Source organism: Lolium rigidum, chromosome 3, assembly GCF_022539505.1.
Source record: "Lolium rigidum isolate FL_2022 chromosome 3, APGP_CSIRO_Lrig_0.1, whole genome shotgun sequence".
NCBI lineage: Eukaryota > Viridiplantae > Streptophyta > Magnoliopsida > Poales > Poaceae > Lolium > Lolium rigidum.
In genome coordinates, this window is record NC_061510.1 from 87,060,519 (window position 1) to 87,070,939 (window position 10,421).

The following is a 10,421-nucleotide window of genomic DNA, read 5'->3' on the forward strand; positions in this document are numbered from 1 at the left end:
TCCTCCTCGGGAAAGGTGAAGTCACCGGAGAAGCGATCGTCGTCGCTCTCCTCCTCCGTATTCCCGTCGGCGAGGAAGCGGAGGTCGCTTTCCCCGTCGGTCAGGGACTTGTCGTCCTCCGACCAGAGGGAGAAGTCATGACTAGACTCCTCCCCGGCCTCAATGGCGCGGCGGATGTTGGCTGCGTGGACCTCCGCTGGGTTTGGCTCCGGCGTCGGCTCGCGAGACGAAGAGGAATGGGTGGAAAGATCCGATGAAGCAGAGGAGGAAGAGGACATAGTGGCGCGGGAGGATTGTCGGAGTGCTAATGCGAGGAAGATGCGGGAATAAACTGTGCGGAGCGGTTAAATAAAAGGGGATATAGTGGAAATTCAATGCCACAGCAGTTTCCGAGGAAGTGGTGCCCGGCAGAAAAATTTCGCAGGCTGCGTGGAAGCGGAAGGGGCAAGGCATCATGATGACGGATACTGCAACAATCCTGCCACGACATGACCCGACGAAAGAAAGGCGTAATGATTTTGGAAATGTCATTTCCAAAACCAGGGGGCATGTGTTATCACCAGAATTTGACCAAGTCAGAGGTGGGCCGCGATCAAGATGGGCTTGAAGATTATATTTAGGAGAAATACGTGAATCGACCTTTTATATCAAGTTGGGCTTAATTGCCCGTGTATCTGTAACATATTAGATCGCATCTTAGTTTAGAAGTTAGAGTTTTACCCGTGCACGGTTAGTGCACGCCCGCGTTAGAAAGTCCCCTGGACTATAAATATGTATCTAGGGTTTATGGAATAAACAACAACCAACATTCACCCCAAACAAATCTCGGCGCATCGCCAACTCCTCCGTCTCGAGGGTTTCTACCGGTAAGCACCATGCTGCCTAGATCGCATCTTGCGATCTAGGCAGCAGAAGCTTATCCCCGTTGTTCATGCGTTGCTCGTGCTGAAGCCTTTTTGATGGCGAGCAACGTAGTTATCTTAGACATGTTAGGGTTAGCATTGTTCTTCGTATAATATGCTATCGTAGTGCGACCCTTGCATGTCTAGCCGCCCTTACGCCTATCTTAGGTGTAGGGGCGGCACCCCGCTTGATCACTATTTAGTAGATTCGATCCGTTACGGTTGCTCCTTGATTCTTCAAGGATTAGTTTAACATCTCGCAATAGTTAGGCCTTACAAAGGGTTGGAGGATCCAGCGGCGTGTAGGGTGTAGTTTGCTAGCCCTAGACAGGACGTTCCGAGGATCAACCTCGTGTTGGTTTTTAGGCCCTGTCTAGGATCGGCTTACGATCACCGTACGCGAGCGCGAGGCCCAATCGTGAGTAGGATGATCCGATTATGCGGTGAAAACCCTAAATCGTCGTAGATCAGATTAGCTTTATCTTGATCAAGCAGGACCACCATATATTCGGACACCTTGTACGAATCATGGGTGGATCGGCTCTTTGAGCCGATTCACGGAGATAACCCGAGAGCCGATCGAGGCTCGTATTTAACGTTTACGTGTGTGCCCCGCAGGAAACTAAGCGAGGCATCATCCACACCTTCCCGACCGGTATAGGTCGGGTGGCACGCCCTGCGACAAGCATCGGGCGCGTGACCAGAAGGCTTTGCGGGCCGCCGCTCAGAGGGACTGGGGCCAGCCGCAGCCCTAAGTTGTTCCCGGCTCTCCTGTGTTGCCAATCGTTGCCCGACGGTGGGTTTCTGACGCCAACACTATAAAGCTCGGCTTGTCACAAAGGGTTTCCGACAAATTCAAGCTGTTGACTACGATGAGACTTTCTCACCTGTAGCGAAGCTAAAATCTGTGAGGATTTTGTTAGCAATAGCTGCATTTTTCGATTATGAGATTTGGCAGATGGATGTCAAAACGGCGTTCCTTAATGGAGACATTGAGGAAGAGTTGTATATGGTACAACCCAAAGGTTTTGTTGATCCTAAAAATGCTGACAAGGTATGCAAACTTCAGCGTTCAATTTATGGACTGAAGCAAGCATCCAGAAGTTGGAACGGACGCTTTGATAAGGTGATCAAAGACTTCGGGTTTATACAGTGTCATGGAGAGGCATGTATTTACAATAAAGTGAGTGGGAGCTCTGTAGCGTTCCCGATATTATATGTAGATGACATATTATTGATTGGGAATGATATAGAACTATTAAGCAGTGTAAAAGGTTATTTGAATAATAGTTTTTCAATGAAAGACCTTGGTGAAGCATTGTACATATTAGGCATCAACATTTATAGAGATAGATCAAGACGCCTGATGTCTACGGGAGCTTCTATTCTTGTAGACAGTGTTGGGCCTCCAAGAGCAGAGGTTTGTAGAACAGCAGCAAGTTTCCCTTAAGTGGATACCCAAGGTTTATCGAACTCAGGGAGGAAGAGGTCAAAGATAACCCTCTCATGCAACCCTGCAACCACAAAGCAAGAAGTCTCTTGTGTCCCCAACACACCTAATAGGTGCACTAGTTCGGCGAAGAGATAGTGAAATACAGGTGGTATGAATAAGTAGTAGCAACGGTGCCGGAAAAGTGCTTGCTGGCGTGTAGTTGATGGTGGTAGTATTGCAGCAGTAGTAACACGAGTAAAACGAGTAAACAAGCAGTAGTAACTCAGCGGTATTTAGGAACAAGGCCTAGGGATTACACTTTCACTAGTGGACACTCTCAACATTGATCACATAACGAGAATAGATAAATGCATACTCTACACTTTTGTTGGATGATGAACACATTGCGTAGGATTACACGAACCCTCAATGCCGGAGTTAACAAGCTCCACAATAATGCTCATATTTTAGTAACCTTTAGTGTAAGATAGATCAACAGACTAAACCAAGTACTAGCATAGCATGCACACTGTCACCTTCATGCATATGTAGGAGGAATAGATCACATCAATATATCATAGCAATAGTTAAATTCATAATCTACAAGAGATCATAATCATAGCATAAGACAAGTACTAACACGGTGCACGCACTGTCACCTTTGCACACATGCAGGAGGAATAAAACTACTTTAATAACACATCACTAGAGTAGCACATAGATAAATTGTGATACAAACACATTGCAATCATAAAGAGATATAAATAAGCACCTCACTATGCCATTCAACGAGTGAATAAGTATTCACGTGAAATCTAGCCTAAGAGACCCACACGGTGCACACACTCGTCACCTTTACACACGTGGGACTAGGAGTCTCCGGAGATCACATAAGTAAAACTCACTTGACTAGCATAATGACATCTAGATTACAAGCATCATCTTATGAATCTCAATCATGTAAGGCAGCTCATGAGATTATTGTATTGAAGCATATAGGAGAGAGATGAACCACATAGCTACCGGTACAGCCCCGAGCCTCGATGGAGAACTACTCCCTCCTCATGGGAGCAGCGAGCGGTGATGAAGATGGCGGTGGAGATGGCAGCGGTGTCGATGGAGAAGCCTTCCGGGGCACTTCCCCGCTCCGGCAGGGTGCCGGAACAGAGACTCCTGTCCCCCAGATCTTGGCTTCGCGATGGCGGCGGCTCTGGAAGGTTTCTGTGGTTTTCGTCGAACGCCCCGAGGTTTTTAGGTCAGGGGCTTTATATAGGCGGAGAGGCGGCGCAGGAGGGCTGACAGGGGGCCCAAACCCTAGGGCGGCGCGGCCCCCCCTCTGGCCGCGCCAGCCTATGGTTTGGTGGGCTCGTGGCCCCCCTCTGACCTCTCTGGTGTGTTCTGGATGCTTCCGGGGATTCTAAGATCTTTGGCGTTGATTTCGTCCGATTCGAGAATATTTCGTTACTAGGATTTCTGAAACCAAAAACAGCAGAAAACGAGAACCGGCACTTCGGCATCTTGTTAATAGGTTAGTTCCGGAAAATGCACGAATATGACATAAAGTGTGCATATAACATGTAGATAACATCAATAATGTGGCATGGAACACAAGAAATTATCGATACGTTGGAGACGTATCAGCATCCCTAAGCTTAGTTCTGCTCGTCCCGGCAGGTAAAACGATAACAAAGATAATTTCTGGAGTGACATGCCATCATAAACTTGATCATACTATTTGTAAAGCATATGTAGTGAATGCAGCGATCAAAACAATGTGTATGACATGAGTAAACAACTCGAATCATAAAGCAAAGACTTTTCATGAATAGCACTTCAAGACAAGCATCAATAAGTCTTGCATAAGAGTTAACTCATAAAGTAATAATTCAAAGTAAAGGTATTGAAGCAACACAAAAGAAGATTAAGTTTCAGCGGTTGCTTTCAACTTGTAACATGTATATCTCATGGATAATTGTCAATGCAAAGCAATATAACAAATGCAATATGCAAATATGTAAGAATCAATGCACAGTTCACGCAAGTGTTTGCTTCTTGAGATGGAGAGAAATAGGTGAACTGACTCAACAATGAAAGTAAAAGAATGGTCCTCCATAGAGGAAAAGCATCGATTGCTATATTTGTGCTAGAGCTTTGATTTTGAAAACATGAAACAATTTTGTCAACGGTAGTAATAAAGCATATGCATTATGTAAATTATATCTTATAAGTTGCAAGCCTCATGCATAGTGTACCAATAGTGCCCGCACCTTGTCCTAATTAGCTTGGACTACTGGATCATCACAATGCACATGTTTTAACCAAGTGTCACAAAGGGGTACCTCTATGCCGCATGTACAAAGGTCTAAGGAGAAAGCTCGCATTGGATTTCTCGCTATTGATTATTCTCAACTTAGACATCCATACCGGGACAACATAGACAACAGATAATGGACTCCTCTTTTATGCATAAGCATGTAACAACAATTAATAATTTTCTCATATGAGATTGAGGATTTTGTCCAAAACTGAAACTTCCACCATGGATCATGGCTTTAGTTAGCGGCCCAATGTTCTTCTCTAACAATATGCATGCTTAACCATAAGGTGGTAGATCTCTCTTACTTCAGACAAGACGAACATGCATAGCAACTCACATGAAATTCAACAAAGAGTAGTTGATGGCGTCCCCAGAAACATGGTTATCGCACAACAAGCAACTTAATAAGAGATAAAGTGCATAAGTACATATTCAATACCACAATAGTTTTTAAGCTATTTGTCCCATGAGCTATATATTGCAAAGGTGAATGATGGAATTTTAAAGGTAGCACTCAAGCAATTTACTCGGAATGGCGGGAAAATACCATGTAGTATAGGTAGGTATGGTGGACACAAATGGCATAGTGGTTGGCTCAAGTATTTTGGATGCATGAGAAGTATTCCCTCTCGATACAAGGTTTAGGCTAGCAATGCTTATTTGAAACAAACACAAGGATGAACCGGTGCAGCAAAACTCACATAAAAGACATATTGAAAACATTATAAGACTCTACACCGTCTTCCTTGTTGTTCAAACTCAATACTAGAAATTATCTAGACTTTAGGGAGACCAAATATGCAAACCAAATTTTAGCATGCTCTATGTATTTCTTCATTAATGGGTGCAAAGCATATGATGCAAGAGCTTAAACATGAGCACAACAATTGCCAAGTATCACATTACCCAAGACATTTATAGCAATTACTACATGTATCATTTTCCAATTCCAACCATATAACAATTTAACGAAGAGGAAACTTCGCCATGAATATTATGAGCTAAGAACACATGTGTTCATATGAACCAGCGGAGCGTGTCTCTCTCCCGCACAAGCATGATGTAATCCAATTTATTCAAACAAAAACAAAAACAAAAGCACACAGACGCTCCAAGAAAAAGCACATAAGATGTGATGGAATAAAAATATAGTTTCGGGGGAGGAACCTGATAATGTTGTCGATGAAGAAGGGGATGCCTTGGGCATCCCCAAGCTTAGACGCTTGAGTCTTCTTGATATATGCAGGGGTGAACCACCGGGTGCATCCCCAAGCTTAGAGTTTTCACTCTCCTTGATCGTAGTATATCATCCTCCTCTCTTGATCCTTGAAAACTTCCTCCACACCAAACTCGAAACAACTCATTAGAGGGTTAGTGGACAATAAAAATTAACATGTTCAGAGGTGACACAATCATTCTTAACACTTCTGGACATTGCATAAAGCTACTGGACATTAATGGATCAAAGAAATTCATCCAACATAGCAAAAGAGGCAATGCGAAATAAAAGGCAGAATCTGTCAAAACAGAACAGTCCGTAAAGATGGATTTTATTAGGCCACCAGACTTGCTCAAACGAAAATGCTCAAATTGAAAGAAAGTTGCGTACATATCTGAGGATCACTCACGTAAATTTGAATAATTTTCTGAGTTACCTACAGAGAATTAGACCCAGATTCGTGACAGCAAAGAAATCTGTTTCTGCGCAGTAATCCAAATCTAGTACTTACTTTACTATCAAAGACTTTACTTGGCACAACAAAACACAAAACTAAGATAAGGAGAGGTTGCTACAGTAGTAAACAACTTCCAAGACACAAATATAAAACAAAGTACTGTAGCAAAATAACACATGGGTTATCTCCCAAGAAGTTCTTTCTTTTTAGCCATTAAGATGGGCTCAGCAGTTTTAATGATGCACTCGCAAGAAATAGTATTTGAAGCAAAAGAGAGCATCAAGAGGCAAATTCAAAACACATTTAAGTCTAACATGCTTCCTATGCATAGGAATCTTGTAAATAAACAAGTTCATGAAGAGCAAAGTAACAAGCATAGGAAGATAAAACAAGTGTAGCTTCAAAAATTTCAGCACATAGAGAGGCATTTTAGTAACATGAAAATTTCTACAACCATATTTTCCTCTCTCATAATAACTTTCAGTAGCAACATGAGCAAACTCAACAATATAACTATCACATAAAGCATTCTTATCATGAGTCTCATGCATAAAATTATTACTCTCCACATAAGCATAATCAATTTTATTAGTTGTAGTGGGAGCAAATTCAACAAAGTAGCTATCATTATTATTCTCATCAAGTGTAGGAGGCATAGTATAATCACAACAAAATTTACTCTCCATAGTAGGTGGCATCAAAAGACCACTATTATAATCATCACAAATAGGAGGCAAAGTATCATCAAAGAAAATTTTCTCCTCAATGCTTGGGGGACTAAAAATATCATGAAAACCAGCTTCCCCAAGCTTAGAACTTTCTATATCATTATCAACAATGGTGTTCAAAGCGTTCATACTAATATTACTACCGAGCATGCAAATAAGATTTCATAGGTTTTTTAATTTTCGCATCAAACAATCCATGTTTTAAATCAGGAAATAGAATAAGAAGCTCACTCTTGTACATTATGCCAAACTAGTGTAAACAAGAAACAACAAGATGCAATTGCAGGATCTAAAGGAAATAGCTTTGAGCACACACACAACGGCGCCAGAAAAGTACTGTTACCTGGAACAAGAGTATGAGTGCCTTTTTACCTTTCCTCCCCGGCAACGGCGCCAGAAAAGTGCTTGATGTCTACGGGAGCTTCTATTCTTGTAGACAGTGTTGGGCCTCCAAGAGCAGAGGTTTGTAGAACAGCAACAAGTTTCCCTTAAGTGGATACCCAAGGTTTATCGAACTCGGGGAGGAAGAGGTCAAAGATATCCCTCTCATGCAACCCTGCAACCACAAAGCAAGAAGTCTCTTGTGTCCCCAACACACCTAATAGGTGCACTAGTTCGGCGAAGAGATAGTGAAATACAGGTGGTATGAATAAGCAGTAGCAACGGTGCCAAAAAAGTGCTTGCTGGCGTGTAGTTGATGGTGGTAGTATTGCAGCAGTAGTAACACAGTAAAACAGTAAACAAGCAGTAGTAACTCAGGAGTATTTAGGAACAAGGCCTAGGGATTACACTTTCACTAGTGGACACTCTCAACATTGATCACATAACAGAATAGATAAATGCATACTCTACACTTTTGTTGGATGATGAACACATTGCGTAGGATTACACGAACCCTCAATGCCGGAGTTAACAAGCTCCACAATAATGCTCATATTTTAGTAACCTTTAGTGTAAGATAGATCAACGAGACTAAACCAAGTACTAGCATAGCATGCACACTGTCACCTTCATGCATATGTAGGAGGAATAGATCACATCAATATATCATAGCAATAGTTAACTTCATAATCTACAAGAGATCATAATCATAGCATAAACCAAGTACTAACACGGTGCACGCACTGTCACCTTTGCACACATGCGGGAGGAATAAAACTACTTTAATAACACATCACTAGAGTAGCACATAGATAAATTGTGATACAAACACATTGCAATCATAAAGAGATATAAATAAGCACCTCACTATGCCATTCAACGGTGAATAAGTATTACGTGAAATCTAGCCTAAGAGACCCACACGGTGCACACACTGTCACCTTTACACACGTGGGACTAGGAGTCTCCGGAGATCACATAAGTAAAACTCACTTGACTAGCATAATGACATCTAGATTACAAGCATCATCTTATGAATCTCAATCATGTAAGGCAGCTCATGAGATTATTGTATTGAAGCATATAGGAGAGAGATGAACCACATAGCTACCGGTACAGCCCCGAGCCTCGATGGAGAACTACTCCCTCCTCATGGGAGCAGCAGCGGTGATGAAGATGGCGGTGGAGATGGCAGCGGTGTCGATGGAGAAGCCTTCAGGGGCACTTCCCCGCTCCGGCAGGTGCCGGAACGGAGACTCCTGTCCCCCGGATCTTGGCTTCGCGATGGCGGCGGCTCGCGGAAGGTTTCCGTGGTTTTCGTCGAACGCCCCGAGGTTTTTAGGTCGGGGGATTTATATAGGCGGAGAGGCGGCGCAGGAGGGCTGACAGGGGGCCCAAACCCTAGGGCGGCGCGGCCCCCTCCGGCCGGTGCCGGCCTATGGTTTGGTGGGCTCGTGGCCCCCCTCGACCTCTACGGTGTGTTCCGGATGCTTCCGGGGATTCTAAGATCTTTGGCGTTGATTTCGTCCGATTCGAGAATATTTCGTTACTAGGATTTCTGAAACCAAAAACAGCGAGAAAACGGAGCGGCACTTCGGCATCTTGTTAATAGGTTAGTTCCAGAAAATGCACGAATATGACATAAAGTGTGCATATAACATGTAGATAACATCAATAATGTGGCATGGAACACAAGAAATTATCGATACGTTGGAGACGTATCAACGCCTAATAGGGCTTTCACAGAGTACATACCTGGACAAGATTCTAAAGAAGTTTAGAATAGACGAAAGTAAGAAAGGATTCTTACCTATGTTACTAGGTAAGGTCTTGAGTAAGACTCAAGGTCCAGCTACGGCACAAGAAAGAGAAAGGATGAATCAGATCCCCTATGCCTCGGCAGTAGGCTCTATCATGTGTGCCATGCTATGTACTAGACCGGATATAGCACATGCTGTTAGTTTGAGTAGCAGATATCAAAGTGATCCAGGAATGGAACACAGGACAGCGGTCAAGAATATCCTGAAGTACTTAAAAAGAACTAAGGATATGTTTCTTTGTTATGGAGGTGACCAAGAGCTCGTTGTAACTAGTTACACCGATGCAAGTTGGAACACTAATCCTGCTGACTCTAAGTCTCAGTCTGGGTACGTGTTTATATTGAATGGTGCTGCAGTAAGCTGGTCAAGCTCGAAGCAGTGCACGGTGGCGAAGTCTTCAACAGAATCGTAGTACATAGCGGCTTCAGAGGCTTCATCAGAAGCGGTATGCATGAAGAGGTTCATTGTAGAGCTCGGTGTGGTTCCTAGTGCATTGGACCCACTAGTCATCTATTGTGACAACATGGGTGCCATCGCCAATGCACAAGAACCAAGGTCACACAAGAGGCTGAAGCATATCAAGCTGCGTTACCATTTGATTCGCGAGTACATCGAAGATGGAGAAGTAAAGATTTGCAAAGTACACACTGATCTGAATGTAGCAGATCTGTTGACTAAAGCTCTCCCTAGGGCAAAGCATGACCAACACCAGAATGCCATGGGTGTTAGGTACCTTACAATGTAATCTAGATTATTGACTTTAGTGCAAGTGGGAGACTGTTGGAGATATGCCCAAGAGGCAATAATAAAAGTGGTTATTATATATCTTTGTGTTTATGATAAATGTTTATATACCATGCTATAATTGTATTAACTCGAAACATTGATACATGTGTGTTATGTAAACAACAATGAGTCCCTAGTAAGCCTCTTGTATAACTAGCTTGTTGATTAATAGATGATCATAGTTTCATGATCATGAACATTGGATGTTATTAATAACAAGGTTATGTCATTGTATGAATGATGTAATGGACACACCCAATTAAGCGTAGCATAAGATCATGTCATTAAGTTATTTGCTATAAGCTTTCGATACATAGTTACCTAGTCCTTTCGACCATGAGATCATGTAAATCACTTATACCGGAAAGGTACTTTGATT